The 18,167-nt window shown below is 46.1% G+C and overlaps 1 protein-coding gene across 3 annotated transcripts in view; it reads right to left on the reverse strand.

Moving 5' to 3' along the window:
- Nucleotides 1-18,167, reverse strand: part of ERG (ETS transcription factor ERG) — a 107,248-nt gene that overhangs the window by 80,846 nt on the left and 8,235 nt on the right. The window contains exon 1 of one of the 3 annotated variants that reach the window (XM_027645443.1): nucleotides 15,259-15,289. The exons of the other annotated variants lie outside the window; for them this stretch is intronic. The gene's annotated coding sequence lies outside the window, so the exon portion shown is untranslated. Of the gene's footprint in view, nucleotides 1-15,258; nucleotides 15,290-18,167 lie in introns of those variants that run through there. 3 annotated transcript variants of the gene reach the window in all.

The following is an 18,167-nucleotide window of genomic DNA, read 5'->3' on the forward strand; positions in this document are numbered from 1 at the left end:
TGGTATGACTAGCCCCCTTCAAAAATCTGTACAGTTATTGCCTTTCTCTTGCCTAGGGTGCATCATATGTTTTTGATTTTGATGAGCTGCCTCATTAAAACAAACACTTATGCAAAACAAAGGCCGTGTATCACAGGGCAGGGGATGTAACCCAGCTTTGAAGGCTGCAGCGCTTCAAAAAGCATCTTTCAAAGGGGAACTTCCGTCGACCCGGCTCCACTTGTGTTTAACATTTGTGGATGATGTCAGACACGCTCGGTGCTCGGCCCCTGCGAACAAGGAGGCTTCAAAAGCCACTCTGGCTGCAGCTGTGGAGCAGGCAAGTGCCTGCTGGTGGGATGGGAAAGGTAGGGCTTTCTCCCCACGTGTGTGTGTGTGTCCCCTGGGCCAGGCAGAGCAGCTGCAGTGCCCCGAGCAGAGCTGGGTGCTCCAAGCTGGTGGTGCTGGACAGCTCCGCTTCTCCTCCGGGGCCACCTCCCAAAGGCCTCCCCAGCTCTGCAGGTGCCCCCTCTCCCAGGGAGACACCACTTCCAGAGTGTCTTTGGAGGGAATCAGGGCTGTGCTCTGCAGCCATAGTTTCTTCTGGTTCATTTTCAGCAACTTAAGAGATTGTTTTTGCCCTTAATGATGTGTGGTTCCCTCACACCGGAGGAGGAAACGCCCTCACTTCAAAAAAAGGACGTTGAGGGGCTGGAGCACATCCAGAGAAGGGGAACAGAGCAGGTGAAGTGTCTGGAAAACATGTCCTGTGAGCTCCTGAGGGAGCTGAGGGGGTTTATCTGGAGAAGAGGAGGCTCAGGGAGGACCTCATTGCTCTCCCCAACTCCCTGACAGGAGGGGGCAGGGAGGGGAGGTCGGGCTCTGCTGCCATGTCCTGAGGGAAAGGAGGAGAGGAAATGGCCTCAAACTGCACCAGGGCAGGTTCAGATCAGAGATCAGAAATTTTGTTTTCCCTGCAAGAGTGGTCAGGCCTTGGAATAAGTGTCCCAGGGAGGTGGTGGAATCCCTGTCTCTGGAAGTGTTTCAGAGGTGTCTGGATGTGGCCCTTGGGGCCATGGATTAGGGGTGATTGTGGTGGTGCTGGGTGAGGGTGGCACTGGATGAACTTTAAGGTCTCTCCCAACTTTGGTGATTCTGTGATTCTGTAAAGGGAGTTTTAGATAAACAGCTTGAATTCAGACATTACAGATGTCTGAAGGTAGGTGAGACGAAGCCTACCAACAAAAAGTGAAGATATGACTTTGTGTGTACATTTTTTATGGCTTTTCTTTAAAAAAAACCCATACCCTCAAATGCCAAGGTTAATGCTTTTCATCCAAATCTCTCAAGCGGTTTACACAACAAACTACATCACTACTACCAGCTTAACAAAGTTTATATCAACTTGATTTTGGAAGGTCATAAAAACATTATGAGATCTCAGTGATTACTATGGTTTTATGTAATGTGTTTCTCAAGTTAATGTTTTTTCATTGTGTCAAAATACTTAGATAAATGCAGACACTGAAGCAAACATTTGCATACTTTAAAAAATGTTCTGTTTGGCGTTTCTGACACTGCACAAGCTCATTTCTACCCACTTATCTTTGAGATTTGATAACCACTGCTAGTAAAAATTCAGGAGAATTTCTTGCAAATGTAGCACAATTAGTTACCATATTTATAACTCAGTACAGAAAAGAAATTACCAGCCTGTGCTACTGCATCAGCCTTTTAAAATAACTATTGCTAATCTATATATTCTACAGTTGTAAAAATGTACACATTTTTAGTTCTTATGTGGCACATTTTGAAGTGACTGACATGAAAATATGACAAGACTGGTTCTGTGCTGAAGGATGATTTCAGTGAGAGATGAGCACTGCTGGATTTCTTTCTGGCCTGTAGCTTAGATGGTTTCAATTATCCATTCACAAAATGTACTACAGGAAACACAGGGACCAGACCAGTCATACACTTGGAGTACAGGTTTTTAAATCAACTTAGTGAATTCAGGCTGTAGCTTCCTCAAGACTATGAATGGATTGATGTCATGTGTGAGTTACTTCAGAGGATGTACAAATATGTAGAAAATAATTTCATATTCATGGACAACTATGGAAGAAAAACAGACAATATTCAGAATTTGAATAGTTAGTTAAAACATATTCAAGCACTCTGCCTTAAGAGCTCTGCTCACCAGTTTATCTTGTCATATCCCTCTGGATGGCTCTACTATCTCCTTTTTTATTTTTTTATCAGATTAATTATACTTAAAAGTGAATATTTAATTGCCTTTTACAAAGCTAGCAACTAGACTTCAAAAAATGCATGCTATTATCTAGCACTGCAGTCTGCCAAAATAAAATAGCAAGAAGTGATACAGTTCATAACCAATAAAAGTATATACACAGAGCTAAAAAAAAAAAGAGAGAGTGAGGGTTAAATCCTGTCTCGGCTGAAGCCAGAGGAGTTTTATCACTGTCTTCCTTAGAGCCTGCACTTCATCCCAGCTACTCATAACACTTCTCATATTTGATAGGGACCAATTTAAAGTGATAAATAGCAGCCAAATTACACGTGTGTGCGAGGGGGGGGAAGATTTAAAAACGGCCTCAGTGTTGAAACTAAACTACTTCTGTCAGTTTTGAAGTTTTTGGCCTACCAGGCTAAAGCTGATTTAAGCAGGGAAAATGTTTCTGCTTATGTTGGTATCTGAAAGCTCCAAGCTGGTCAGACCAGCTCCTTCTGAAGTCATCTCCTAAATGGTGTTCAGGTTGCCCAGATTTAAAAAGGGTCACCAATCTACATAACCAACCTTCACTCAGAAAATCAAGTTACGTGCCTGTATATTGGATTAAGGTAGTAAAAAAAAAAAAAAAAAAAAAAAAAGCCTCACATGAGTCTAAAAATGTTTACATTGTGAAATATAGTTTTTCTTCATTTCCTCTTGGTAGAACCTTTACTGCAAAGTCCTGAACCTGAAGTCAAGCTCACAATGTCTGTGTCACTGTCCAGACAGAACTTGCTGCATGATTTAATCTTCGAGACTTGGTGCCCATTGAAGCTGATCATCACAGAGTAATTGAGAGTGGAAGAGACCTTCAAGATCACCCAGTCCCACCCTCACCCAGCATCACCACAGTCACCCCCTAATCCATGTCCCCAAGGGCCACATCCAGACACCTCTGGAACGCTCCCAGACACAGGGACTCCACCACCTCCTTGGGACACTGATTCCAAGGCCTGACCACTCTGGCACTGGATTTTTTTTTCCCTAATCTCTAATCTGACCCTTCCCTGGTGCAGTTTGAGGCCATTTCCTCTCCTCCTTTCCCTCGGGACATGGCAGCAGAGCCCGAACCCCCCTCCCTGCTCCCTCCTGTCAGGGAGTTGCAGAGAGCAATGAGGTCCCCCCTGAGCCTCCTCTTCTCCAGATAAACCCCCCCCCAGCTGTTTAAACTCAGGCAAATTCTGTAGATTGAACGTGACTGTCTTTTGTTGTGAAATGTCACCACACTTAATTTAAGAATTGTGTCATTATTTTTCATTTTTTCTATTTCCTTGATAGGTTTGGAAGGTAATTCTTCTACATTACTTCAATTTTATTCCTTTCAGAGAGCACAACTCTTCAAAGCAGGGAAGTGTAACATGTTATATTGCTTTCCTGACAGTGTGTTCAGTGATATACAGCTTTAAAACAGCAATTTCATATCCTCAGTCCCTTCTAAATTATTTACCTTTTTTTTAAAAAAAAAAATAAAATATCCCTAGCTTAAAGATATTTCTTATACAGTTTTGTTTTCAAATGTAAATATACAGATTGGAGAAGGAAATTGTGGTTATGCTTTGGAGTAATGCAGCCAACAGACTTTTTGAGAATGAATTGCTGATTTGCTACCTGAAAATGAAAGTCATTAAAAGGCACGTTGACAGCGATGAAAGGGATGTAATTACAGATTCCTTCCTTTCTTTTGGGGCACCTCTCCCTTCAAAAAACGTTTCCTCTGCTCCTGTCAGGGAAATACTTCAGGAAACTCCCTCACAGCTTATCTCGGGAAGAGGGAGGAATATGATGTGCTGTAGGTTATGCCTCCACGTGTGAAGCTGATCTTTGTCTCCCACATCCAAGTCAATTTTTAGCCAAAATTGTCTGCTGGCCTGGGGGGAATAATGGTTTCAAGTTAGAACCACATACAGAGCAAGACAGATAGAAGAGATGCTACCCCCTGTGAAGCCTCTCAGATGTCTGGCTCTGAAAAGAGCTTTCCCATTTCTACCACGTCAAAACCAGGAATATTTGCAGTGCTGTTACAGCCAGCACTTCCAAAACTGCCTTCTCATTAAAGTCTCTCACTCAAATAAATTTAAATGTCTTATATCTAAACCACATGACAGGGTGTAGCAGCGGGGCGAGGCGTGAGCTGAACCTCACCCAGCACAAAGGCAGCCTGGTTTGCTCATCAGGAGCACCAGCAGTACCCAGTAAAGAGTCTGAAATCACAAGCCCACTGTCCAGTTTCCTGGAAAAATGCTGTCAGACACCCTCTCTCCTCCACACAGCTCCACCCATTGTGTCCCAGCCCTCGTTTTTATCACGTTTTTCAGCAGGGCCCAGCTGACACCGTGGGAAGTCCTGCATCCCCAGATCCCAGTGTTCACATTAAACCTGCCTTGGAGAGCCTCTACTTTAAGGCACTTATAAGATCATGAGAATTTCCACCTCTTAAAAGACAAAGCCCATCATTTTGGAGATGCTGTTTCCTCTCTTCAGCGTGAGGTTTCCCTCTGATGTAGAGGGCAATGTATGCCAGGCCATAAGGCTCAGATTAGAACATCCCACACATTTTAAAGAGGGCCATGAGAAGAGAGTTTCCTTTCAAAGACTTTCACGGGGGAAAAATCACTGATTTCATCTGTCTGCAGTGATGGCAGAAAGATTTGATTTCTAGTTTTAGGCATCCAAGGCGGCCTTCTATTGCTCACCTCAGAAATTTTACCTGGTGTTTCTCTGTTTGGAACTTTGGCACCCACCTGGCAGCTCTCTGCCTGTGTTAATTCGTAAATTTACTATCATAAAGCATGTCTGAAGTGGGAAAATACTGCTGCCTCCATTGCTGCTGGTGAGGTACCACCTCCCCACTGCAGAGCAGCTGACTGAAGCAGAGGGAGACCTCATGCCATGCTTGGGATGGAGCAGGAAATTGGTAGAGATGCTGAATCTACCTGAAGAACAACAGGATCAACAAATGAGGTCACTTGACCTCACTGGGGTCTGCAGCTTCCTCCTGGGGGGCACTGGAGGGGCAGCTCTGATCTCTGCTTGCTGTGAGCAGGGACAGGACCCAGGGAAGGGCTGGAGCTGGGACAGGGCAGGCTCAGGGTGGATCTCAGGACAAGCAAGGTTCTTCCCCCACAGGGTGGTTGGGCACTGCCCAGGCTCCCCAGGGCAGTGGGCACGGCCCCAAGGCTGCCAGAGCTCCGGGAGCATTTGGACAACGCTCTGAGGGACAGGGAGGAGTGTTGGGGTGTCCTGGGCAGGGCCAGGGCTTGGACTAGATGATCCTTGAGGGTTTCTTCCAACTCAGGATATTCCATGAAACTGAGGCCACCTGGGTTGTTACCTCCACCTGGTGTTGGCTCTAAGGATAAACCAAAAATCAAGCTGGTTTTTCTTCCTCTCATCCTGAAGTGAGAAAGGTGCAGAGCCTGCGCCAGCTGCAGTTTATTCATATGTTGTTTATTCACACTGAGGACCTGGCCTCCCATGACCAATGTCATCAAAATACTGACAGTGTGCCAAATGTTCCCAGTTTTTCAGAAGTGCTGCAGACTCCTGTTACCTCTGAGTGGTTGACATGTTTTAGCCCAGCACTGGCTCCACTTCAGTGATGAATGAAGTGATTCCTATAAAAATTGTCTGAAAAGCTCTCAGAGACTGCTTTGGGATAAAAGCTACACCATATGCTGCAAATAGCCAGGAATAATGTGCCTCCTTGTCAGGAAAAGCTAAAATCTGCAAGAGCCACAGGGATCCTATCTAGGAATGATACCATCGATTTGAGTAATAGGGTTGTGCATTTGAATCTATTTTAAAGGGCATCTTTCTGGGGCAGAAAAAGAACAAAGACAGAATTATTTAATTTTCAGGCAGAGCCAAGCAGACACAAGGTATTAAAACAAAATATTTCACTGAACTCCTAACAAACAGGATTAAATATACTTTTAAAATTATGTGTAATTCTACAAATGTTTGTGAAAGGAAAATTAGCATACAAAAGTGAGTTTTGAAACTTTAAAAATTTGCAGTCCCATGAGAGACTTTTGCCCTCCTAACTACCACAGAGAACATAAAAAAAAGAAAATTAGTAATTTGTACATCCAAATTGCTAATCCCTGTATCTCTGATATCTTTGACTGGGTGCTAAAACTACCCAAGATCCCAGTTTGAAACATATCTGGTAAAAACTTCTTTCCATCTGATCCACGGTTATAAAGTTTAAATTTTGTTTTAGAAGTTTAAGAAAACTCTTCAAGTCTGCAAATGCTCCCTTCCACCACAGAGTCAAGAAGCAGCAATGTATGCAAATCCTTTAGAGAGATTATCATTACCTTAACTGAGCTGCCTAAAAGTTCGACATCTAGGCTAAAATTTATGCCTCTTTTGAAATCTACTTTTAAATGGGATTAAATACCCTCTGGATATGCCTCATTTTCCATTTGTTCTGGAGGCACAGATGAGTTAGGTGAGATGAATCTTGATCCCAGTGACATAAAGTCCCTTTTTTTGGTGCCCAACAACAGGACAAGGAGTTATGATCATAAACTAAATCACAAGAAGTTCCACCTCAACACGAGGAATAAATCCTTTACACTGAGGGTGAAAAGCTCTGGAACAGCTGCCCAGGGAGGGCATGGAGTCTCCCTCTGGAGACATTCCAAATCCACCTGGACATAGTCCTGTGTCATCAGGTGACCCTGCCTGGGCAGGGGGCTTGGACTGGATGAGCTCCAGAGGTCCCTTCCAACCCCAGCTATCCTGTGACTCTGTGAAAGTAATGAAGACATGTCATGTAAGTCAGAGGAGGGATTCACAGCCCTTATCTGCAGGACATAGAGAAGACAGAAATAATGGGATAGGCAAGGCAGAAAACACATCCTACACAGCACGTGGTACTGGGCAGCCAGCACCAGCCACACCAGCTCCCTGATCCGAGGGAACTCACAGAACACTGGGATCTCACTGACATAAGTGAGGACAGGGCTTTGGCACCCTCTGCACCAAGTGATACTCATGGAAACTCTGAATGAAGCCCATGTCAACTGCTTTATGTAGTTTCCCCAAGCGAAGATATATCTGGAGAGCTGAGGAAACTGTAAATAGGAATTGGGTCATCCACATTCCCATTTTAGATCCAGCTTAGCTGGGAAACAACCAGAAGTCGTCACCAGCAGACAGGTGTTTTTTTAGTGGTGGTTTTAGCCCAGGCCCCAGAAAACAAGATGTTGGCCTCACTTCAGGTTACACCCATGCATGGCTGTTAACCTTGGTAGTCTCCTCTGGAGAGGAGAAGGCTTCCTCGAGGGACAGAGACCAAACTATTCTCTCATCTTGCAAGTGAATGCTGAAGGCCATGCCTGGAGGCACCAGTGTAAAGGAAAGGGTGCTCACCCAGCTTCTTCCTGCTCCATACCATTCTCCTGGACCAAAGAGATCGTCTGGGCCCACAGTCCCTTCCCAGTGCCCACCCCACGTGCAAATGCAGACATGATACCCGAGAAGAAACTTCACAGGCTTATACAACACCTTACAGGGCCACAGCAAACCTTGAGGCTCCCTCAAAGCATTTTTCCAAGGACACCACTTGACAATGTGTCCAGAGACCTTTAGTGTTACAGTCACAGAACAAGAGATTTCCTTGGCCAGGAAGGAGTTAAGAGGTGGGTTTCTAATCAGTCACTGAGCACCAGCTCTTCTGTATTTCTTTTTCATGTTCCATTTCTCTATTTCTGAAATCTCTCAGCTGGGGCTGTTCAGCCTCCAGAGCAGACACCGAGAGGGGACCTCCCCCAGGTCTGTAGGGTCTGCAGGGAGGGGGCAGAGGATGGACCAGGCTCTGCTCAGGGGGCCCAGCAATGGCACAAGAGGAACAGGCAGGAACTGATGCCCAGGAAGTTCCATCTGGACATGAAGAAGAACTTTCTTTGCTGGGCAGTGACCCAGCACTGAACAGATTGTCCAGAGAGGGTGTGGAGTCTCCTCGCTGGAGATATTCCAGAACCCTCTGGACACAATCCTGTGCCATGTGTCTGGGATGATCCTGCTGGAGCAGGGAGGTGGGATCAGATGACACCCTGTGGTCCCTTCCAGCCTGGCCCACTCTGTGATTCTGTGTACTTCTCTCGATACAAGTTGGAAAATGAACATTTTTATACTGCAAGAGACAATAAACGTAAGCCAGCAAAAAATAGTTTGTACAGCTATCTCAAAAAATACATTGACACCAAACTCTACCAAACCCACCAGCAGCAGCACTAGGAAGGATTCCATGGAGGAGCAGTACCAGGACACACATTAACCCTGTATCTGCTCCAGTCACAAGCACAGAGACCCAACACAGCTGATTAGAGACTCCAAAAGCTGATTATGGTATTAATTACCACCACTGCCATTTGTCAGCCACTGCTCCACATGGATCACTGGTTGGTCCAGACAGAAGACAAATGAAACAGAAGCTCAGGACTTTCTGTAGAATAACTTCAAGAAAAGTTATCCAAGACAAAGGGTTGTCTCAGGATGCAGGTTCATATTTCACCACAAGTTAGAAACTGATAAGCAAAGAGTCAGAGACCAGGTTTCAGCATGGAAGGAGATTAATATGGTGTGTCTCAAAAGCAGTTTTCAGTATGTTTAATCACAGTGGTAGTTACTCAACGGCACATATTTTTTCACATTACTTTTGCAGATTGATTTGTCATAGCACAGTGCTTTCTACTTGGCTTGGTGACACATTCTGTATTTCCTTCAGCTTATCTTGAATAACCTAAAAAACCCATGAACATGGATATCATCTCCAATCTGGTTGGGGCCTCGCTTCCCGTTTTCCAGCTCATTACTAAGCATATTAAATGCCAGATTTAGGATGTGATTGGAGACACCCCTGCTACTGATCTTGAGTACCAGGCTGGAAAATTAATGTTAACTATGACTTTCTTGTTTTCTCTTTCCTATCCATTTCTAATGGCTGACTGGATGTCACTTTTTCCTTCGACAAGAAAACTTCTTGAGCTTTGTTATTTTTTAAAAAAAAACAAACTCGTTATTTCAGATCCTCTTTTTGTGTGTGTGTGCACGTTCTAAAAAACGCAGTACAAAAAAGACTTCCAATTTTCCTTTGGAAAATACATCCCACTTCATATCATTGATGTAGGAGGTGTATTTATAACTTTACCATTGTTTATTATTAAGACTGGTTAGGTGTTATTTTTGCCCTGCAGAAAGGCCTGGAGCTGCTTCCCAGCACCGCTCTCATGTTTGTTTTCAAAACTAAGTACAAAGACTGTCACTCTTAAGTTCTCCACTTCCCTTGGGTCCATATATTTCTGTCGTGAGGAGCTCAGCCACTTCATTCTCCAAGCCTTACCCAACTCCTGGATTAATACCATTAGGTCTGGGTAACTTGTTGCTATTTAATTTATCAGTTTGTTTCCAGCACCCTGTCTGTTGATCCTGGCAATGGAAGAAAAATGCTTTAAGGGTGCCTCTAGAGCAGATATCTAAAGCAAGTCACACACACATCCCTAAAAAAAATTCTCACTCCAACAGCCAGAACTGGAGATTACAACCTAGTTCATGGACATGAGCCACACCAAACCAAACAGGGAATCCAAATAACTCAGGTCTTTCTGCTGCTGAACGTACGGTACCACGTTAAACCTCTGTATAATTAGCACAATCCAAAGCAGATGTATTTTTTTCTCCCAAATGGTAAATATTCATGAGCTTTATTCAGTTAAGGTGGCTGCTGGTCTGCTCCCAGCTGTGTGTGTGTGCAGGCACATGGATTGCAGTGGCTGCCCTGGGGATAACATGCTGCGGGCTCAAATATGAACCTGACCCACAATGCAGAATCACGGAATCACAGAATCATTCAGGTTGAAAAAGACTTCCAAGAACATCAAGTCCAACCTGTTCCCAATGCCCACCTTGTCCCCCAGCCCAGAGCACTGAGTGCCACGGCCAGGCCTTACTTGGGCACCTCCAGGGATGGGACTCCACCACCTCCCTGGGCAGCCCCTTCCAATGCTTAACAATTCTTTCCATGAAGAAATTCTTTCTGAGGTCCAACCTGACCCTCCCCTGGCACAGCCGTTCCCTCTCCTCCTGTCCCTTGTTCCCTGGCAGCAGAGCCCGACCCCCCCTGGCTCCCCCCTCCTGTCAGAGACTTGCAGAGCCAGAAGGTCCCCCCTGAGCCTCCTTTTCTCCAGGATGAGCCCTCTCAGCTCCCTCAGCCCCTCCTGCTGCTCCAGCCCCTTCCCCAGCTCCATTCCCTTCCCTGCACATGCTCCAGCCCCTCCATGTCTCTCTTCCATGAGGTTCCAGACCTGGACACAGCCCTGGAGGTCCCTCAGCAGTGCCAGCACAGGGGGACAATCCCTGCCCTGGGTCTGTGCCCACACTATCCCTGATCCAGGTGCCATTGGGCTCTTGTCCCCCTGAGCACACCCGGGCTCGTGTCCAACCACAAAGACCAAGAGCAACCTGGGGAGACAGACAAACGAGGAAGAGGAGCTGACCTGCCAGCAGCCCCCTCACCCTTCTCCCCCCAGCCCGGCATTATTAGGGCCGCAATGGGATCCATGTGTGATCCCAGCCCACATGTGCTCCGTGCTTCCTGCGCTCCCAGCCCTGCCGGGGCCGGGGTTTTAAATGACAGCATTTTATTTATATTTCTGCCGCCAGGGGCCCCACCAAGGCTTTGCTAATTCTGGACACCTGCAAGGTCCGTGAAGGGAGCAGCCAGTCGGCACTGGGGCGAGAGGGAGGAAAAGCACTGGGAAGAGGGAAGAGCAATCCCAAGGATGGGAGTACTGGGAGCAAGGAGAGCTGCTCCCTTCATTTGTTCTGGAGCATACACTGATATTTTTTTCAGACCAGCCCTAAACCTCATTAAGTTTGGGGTTTGTTTGAGGTCCCCTGTCCCGTGGAGGATGGGGGGCTGCACAACCCAGTGACCAACTCCCAGGCTCCAGAAAAATTCGGGGGGGTTTGGCTCCCTTCTACCTTGAGCACATTAAACCAAATGCAGCCAAGCAAAGGTGGGGGAGGATCAAACCTGTGCTGAGGCAAGCAAACAAAACTGCTTTCTCCAAAGCTCTCCTGATACATTTAATATGGCTGGGGTTTTTGGAAGCTATCTGTCATTTTCGTTTGGCTTAAATATAGATCAAAAAATCCCTTGATCCCAAGAAGGCACTGAGGAGGCTCAGTCAAGACTCCAGAAGGGATGTGCTCCTTAACTTGGAAAGTTGGCAGATGATTTAATTTTGTTAGCAAATTTGACAACAGCGCCATAGGAATTTTCCAAAAAATCAAAGAGCCCTTTCATAGGCTCCTCTCCCCAAAACTCAATCCAGTGTCTAAGAATAACATTCAGCCCTCATTAATTAATGATATCAGTCCGAATAATGTCAGATTGCCTCAGAGACCTTGCTGGGACGGATGAATCACACCCTGCTGGCTCCAAGGCTCTCCCTCTGACAAACTGCAGTGTGTGATGACGGACTGCTTTGCCTGGAAAGCTCTCACCCACCAGCCCCAGCAGCTCTCAACCCCTTCTGAGGTGTGTGCTCAGTTCTGGAGCAGACTGAGGTTAATGGGTCTCTGAGATAACACTTGGCTCCTCAGGGACCTGTAGGCTGATGTCACACCAATGTGCCTCTGCCATAGGCAGCACCAGAGCTGGTCCATGCTTCCCTAGCTTGGTTATCTCTGCTGGGCACTCAGCGATACACCCTGGCTGTATCAGGAAGGAAAATACTATTTTCACCCCCGTTAGGTGGTGCTGCACCTCCCCATGGACTTTGTGTGATGGATTAACAAGAACGGACTGCAGAGATCCACTAATTTTTGAGATTCAGAGCAGAGTCAAGATCACATCCAACAGCAAAATGCCGCAAAGAAATCTATCTGTGATTCTGGCTTTTACCAGAACTACAAACTGAGATTTCTCACAAGACCTACTCAGCTGATACTGTTCCAACATGGGGAAAGATATGCCAGCTGTCTCTATAAATGTACAATTTTACTGGAGCCATAATTATGTATGAAAACATCCAGACTGCTTCCAAAGTGCTCTGTCTTAATATTGATATAAAATTGCCTTGTTTCTGCTTGAAATGTAATCACAAATCCACGATTCAAGTCTTCATGTACCCCCACTCTGCTTTCTTCAAGAGCTGAAATCAGTGACTCCTCATCAGTCACGAACACGGGGTTCAGCAACATTTGTGTGTCACCATCTTTTTACGTAAACGCTGCGTTCCTGGGCCTCATGAAAAATGCACAGGCAAGAACAACAACCACGTTGTTTAACACATTCAAATAAATGTTTATTCACAGATGTTCTGGTGATGGCCATGGCTGGTCAGGAATGAACATCATGTCCAATCGCTGCACCCCAGTTCCTCATGGAACAGCCCGATCCTACCACGCGACACTGAGACCTGAGCTGAGCTCAGCCTAAACACCAGCTCAGCACAAACACACGTGTGGAACTCCCTGTGGGATCCCGGTCACCGGGGAGAAGTGTCAGAGAGACAAAGCTGGGACTTGTCTTTCTGTGCAGTGTTTGTTTATCCGCCGCACACGTCGCGCCCGGTAACGCGAAGCCACCAGTTTCAAATTACAAATATACCATAAACGCCATAAGTCATTTATTTTTCTGCCGTGCCTGGGAGAGCAAATTTGGCACTTTTTATAAAAAAAAAAAAAATCTCCTCTGATGCTGATGTATTCTGATTGCCACTGCAAATATATATGTTTTTGTTAGGCATAAGCAGAGTTTTGATGTGACGGCCAAAAGCTCTCAAAGGGTTTGGTGCTGAGGGGTGGGGCCTCGAGAAAGGCCCATCAGACTTTGGGACCCCGGCCACAAACAATTTTCTGTTCAGTAGGACTGGCCTGAGAACAACATTAACGTGCTGTTTACTCTAAGGCGTATTGGTCCCAAAAGCGACTGACAAGCTGCACGCACGGACACTCGTGTTTGGGAGAGGTGCTGCCAAGCGAGCCTGTAAAAACCATTAAACCCAGAATTTGTTATTTTCCTAAAGCATCCTGAAAAATTACAGTGGGTGATCGCCTTCTGAAAAATCTGGTAACGTTAATTTCACCACTGAAATATGATTTCTTTTAAAAGCCCCTGCCATAGGATCCACCCCGACATCTGGAGAACAGAATCCAGGCCGACAGACTAATGCACATGTGGAGGAGTGTGTCTGCTCCTTTGCTGCTTCTCAGGACAGACACATTGTCTCCCTCTCCTTCTCCCTGTCCCCTCCTTTTCTTTTTCCTTCTTTTTTTTTTTCCCCTTCCTTTAATAAGACTACACATGTCTCCCAGCTCTGCTGAGAATGTGACCAGTGTGTGATATTGCCTTGCGTCGACACACAACGTCTGGCTTAGGTGATACCAAGCGGTTGCTGCCCTGGCTTTGAATGCTTTCTAGGTTATTAACCAGCACATCTGGCTCTCTCCCTAGGAGGGTGAGTTCTGCAGTGCCCCAGGAATTTCTTTCATACACCAGTTTTATTAGCTTTTCAAAAGAATACGGATTACCACTGGAAAGGAAGACTTAGGTCGTTTGCAAACATATTGGTCCCCAACCTGTTTGCCATGTTTAAAAAGCAACAATGAGAAAAGCCCATTATCTGATTTTCAGAATTAGTCTTCCTTCATTTTAGCACAGTTTTATTGCTCTTGGTCCTCTTTGCTGAAAAAATGGCTCATGATTTGTGATAGAGAGAATTTAAAACAAAACAAAAAAAAATCACAATATTGTAGAAAGCCACAAGGATAACTCAGTTTGGAAATGAAGCACCCGAAACATTAATTTCTAATCCTGTTTTTCCTGCAGACCTCACTCCATCACCACAGAAGGGAAGAGAAATGTGTTTCAGGCTTAATCAAAAGAAAGAAGTGCACCATGTAGCTCCAGAGAGCAAATTTATCTGCTTTTCCCCCACATGGAAGTTACACAGGACGTGAAGTTTGAATGCACGAGTGATATTCCTGTTATTTCCCATCTGGACATCCCTATTTCAGTAATGTTAGAGTGGCCTTTTCTGTTTTCATTTATGTCACTTCCGAAGCCATTTAAGACAAATGGGAAAACTACTTTTCTTGCAGAAAATAGATCCATGTGGGGCAGTTACAGAGGGAGCTCTCCAGGGCTTTCCTTCTACCCGGTCAGTGAAGTTCAACATTCCTGGCCTAAGCTCTCCTGAAGCAAACCTGGAAAAAACTGCCTCCTCACCTGCCTGCCAACCCACCTGGAATTCCACCTTCCCAGGAGGAACCTGCATCACCTGCCACTGCTGAGCACTCCATAAGCACAGACAATATTCTCCATGCAGAGCTAAGCAAGTACAGAAAAAACCAGTTTGCTGGACTTGCTAATCAATCTCTTCTTGAAGACACATGAGGCCACATTTTCGGAAGCTGTCGGCACTCACCAGCTCCCATTGTTCCAAGTGGGAGCTGTTTGGCACTCACAGCTTTTGAAGGGCTGATACTTCATGGAGGTGTTTAAATGGGAGCTCTGCTCTCCACTAACCTTTTGCAATTGCTTTTGGCTGGGCTGATCATCCAGAAATATCCCATTGCAAAGAGCAGTGTAAGCACTCACAGAAAGTCTATTTTAAAACCAGGCATAAATAGCCCCTACTCCTCCAGCCAGGGAAAAGAAACAACATTCTGTGATTTCCTCAACCAAGGGAGACAGCCAGGCAAAAAGTTCACAAACTCCAGTAAATTCATACAATGAAAACAAAACAAAAATTCCTAATTATGTAAATGAAAACAGTGAATGCTTTCAAGAATGTCACAGCCTTACTTGGGAGATTTCTGCCAAACAGAACAAGAATTCGAGTCCATCAGATAAAATCCCAATTTTTTAGATCAATATCAAAACAAAAGGGATGCCCAGTCACAACTCTCAAGCCGTAAATTTTGATATCAGATAAATTACAGGCAACAAAACACAAAGATCTTCTCACCTCCTCAGGTCTGTATCTTCTGAGAAGCCCACCTTGGCAGCATTAGGCTTGGCATTATTCAGTCAGCTCCAGGCTTAAAAAATAACCCCGACTCGTTTTGGTCCACTAAGGCTCATGGAAATCCTTACAGGGCTTTTTGCTTGCCTATAAATTGCATTGTCTTCTGAAGGCTTCCTGTCCTGAAAACAGAGGCACTAGCACAGAGATTCAACTGAGATTGTTTTCCCCCTCTTCTGCTGCTTTTATTTAACACACACACACAAAAAAAAAAAGGGGGGGGGGGGGGAAGAGAGAACTGGTAGAAGTTCCTTACAGGAGTTGGAAGAGGACATCTGCAGGCAATTTAACATGAGGGTTTGTTTCTGTGTCAGCTGGCAACCCCTGGATAACTCTGTCATGTAACTTATATGCTAAAACATGATGTAGGACAACCAGTGAGATTGGGTAAATATGGCAGCACATCAGTTTTATTTGATTATGATTTATACTTTTTTCGGAGGGAGCAGCCCTACCATAAACCATGGGAACAAACCCAACGCTGCAACCATGAGGGTGTCCCACCCCAACAGCACTGACCACCAGACCCACCTTCTGCTGCAGCCCAGGACAGCCCCAACCTTCCTGTGAACAGCTTTTTTTCCAGGTGAAGAGGGGAATTTCTCCATTCCCTCCCAGCAGCCCTCTCCTGACTGAGTGAGGATCCAGGTCATCCTCCTCCTTCCACAGCCCAGAATATGGAAGGGCTCGTGCAAGCACAAGGCTGAGCCCACAGTTTGTGCCTCAGTTCTCTGCTTCCAAAAGGCAGTTCAGGAACACAGACCAGCTCTGCAGATAACCCAGCTCACCCAGTGCCCCCACTCCATGTGTTTAACTTCCTCCCCATTAGAAGAATCTGGTCAAGTGAGGAATGTTCATCCATTCTGGTTCCACTCCTGTTCTTGCATCAGATCTTACATAGTTTGGCATTTATAGCTCTGCATTTGAACCGAGGCACTGATTAGATTCAACTGGTAAAATTACCTTCCTTCCCCTGCCTCTCTGTGTGCATACTTTGGTTTAGATTATTAGTAATTTAAAAATCAATCTTGCAGTTAAATGTTTAATGGTATAATTGCTTCTGTTGCCTAAATTTGTTTAGTTTGTGCTTTATTAGCATGTAATAACTGGAAGTATATTTTCCCCTGTCTGAGTTAATAATGTCTCTGTGATGGCTGACACACTCTTTGCTGGCTGGCTGCAGTTCTGGGACAATTCTGGAAGAATTGGAAAGATTTTCTGAAACTGTAAGTGAGGAGTCAGTGGGTCCATTTAACTGAATTCTCAGTTGGCCTCCAACTGTGTTTTAAATAATTTTTTTGTTTGTTTGTTCTGAGTTCATTTTGAGGGCCTCTTAGTCTAACTGTTGGGCAGGAAAGCTCTGCTATCCCAGACTTGGACATGTGTGCCAGCTGTGTCACACAGAATTGCAGGATGGGTCACACTGGAAGGGACCACAGGGGGTCATCTGGCCAGACCTCCCTGCTCCAGCAGGGTCATCCCAGACACACGGCACAAGATTGTGTCCAGATGGATCTGGAATATCTCCAGTGAGGAGACTCCACAACCTCTCCGGGTGAGGTTGCTCAGTGCAACCTGTTCAGTGCTGGGTCACTGCCCAGCAAAGAAGTTCTTCCTCATGTCCAGGTGGAACTTCCTGGGCATCAGTTCCTGCCTGTTCCCCTTGTGCCATTGCTGGGCCCCCTGAGCAGAGCCTGGTCCATCCTTTGCCCCCTCCCTGCAGACCCTACAGACCTGGGGGAGATCCCCTCTCAGTGTCTGCTCTGGAGGCTGAACAGCCCCAGCTCCCTCAGCCTTTCCTGCTCCCAGAGATGCTCCATCCCTTCAGCATCTCCACAGGAGAATCATCTTCCAGCAGCTCCATGTCCCTCCTGTCCTGAGGAGCCAGAGCTGGACCCAGCACAGCAGATGTGCCTCCCAGGGCTGGGCAGAGGGGCAGGATCCCCTCTCTGACCTGCTGGCAACACTCTTCCCAAGGCACTCATGTCCATGCCATGTAGCCCACGGTGCTCTGCAGCCCTTGTTCCCGGATTTTCTCCACAGACAGGAGGGCCCTGCAGGTTCCAACTGCTCACCTACATGGGTTCCTTTGCAAGGATGATCAGGGGCAGGGAAGAAGGCAGCAAGGGCTGTGTCCCAAGTGCCTTCAGACATCACCAGTGGTCCTGCCCTGCAAATCTCCATCTTGTCCTGCCATCCAGAGGTACTGACTCAGCTTTGGGACACGGCTGCTCCCACACAGCCTGCTGTCTACTCCCTGCTTTCCAAAGGATTACTGCCCATGTGTAAGGCATCATCTTCACATGATTACATTGTTCTGGGATTGGAGTTGGCTTGCTTCAAAAAGGCCTGGGTTCACCCCCAGTTCCATGGTACATATTGAAGTTATGCCACGTAAGATGGGATGGAGTCCATCGAATAAAGAGCAACCTACGAGTGCTCCTTGTGCTCAATGAACCTACAGAGTCCTCATGGAAACGGTGGAAAACACAGGGGAATTCCCAAGGACAATTCACCCCTTCCTAATACAGGTTCCCACCCTTTCTTTAGAAAGGGAATCCAGAAGCTGCTTAAACTGAATGAATGGTTTGCATTGGAAAGGACTTTAATGCTCATTTCATTCCAACCCCTGCCATGGGCAGGGACACCTTCCACTAGCCCAGGTTGCTCCAAGCCCTGTCCAACCTGGCCTTGGACACTTCCAGGGATCCAGGGGCAGCCACAGCTTCTCTGGGCAACCTGGGCCAGGATTTCTCCCACATTATTCACAGCCTGGACATGCCAGGTTTCTGGGATCTTGGAAAATGTCTCTATATAACCAACACAGACAAATAATTCTTGTCAGCTCATCC

The sequence above is a fragment of the Corapipo altera genome, unplaced genomic scaffold, assembly GCF_003945725.1.
Source record: "Corapipo altera isolate COAL_440 unplaced genomic scaffold, ASM394572v1 0, whole genome shotgun sequence".
Lineage (NCBI taxonomy): Eukaryota > Metazoa > Chordata > Aves > Passeriformes > Pipridae > Corapipo > Corapipo altera.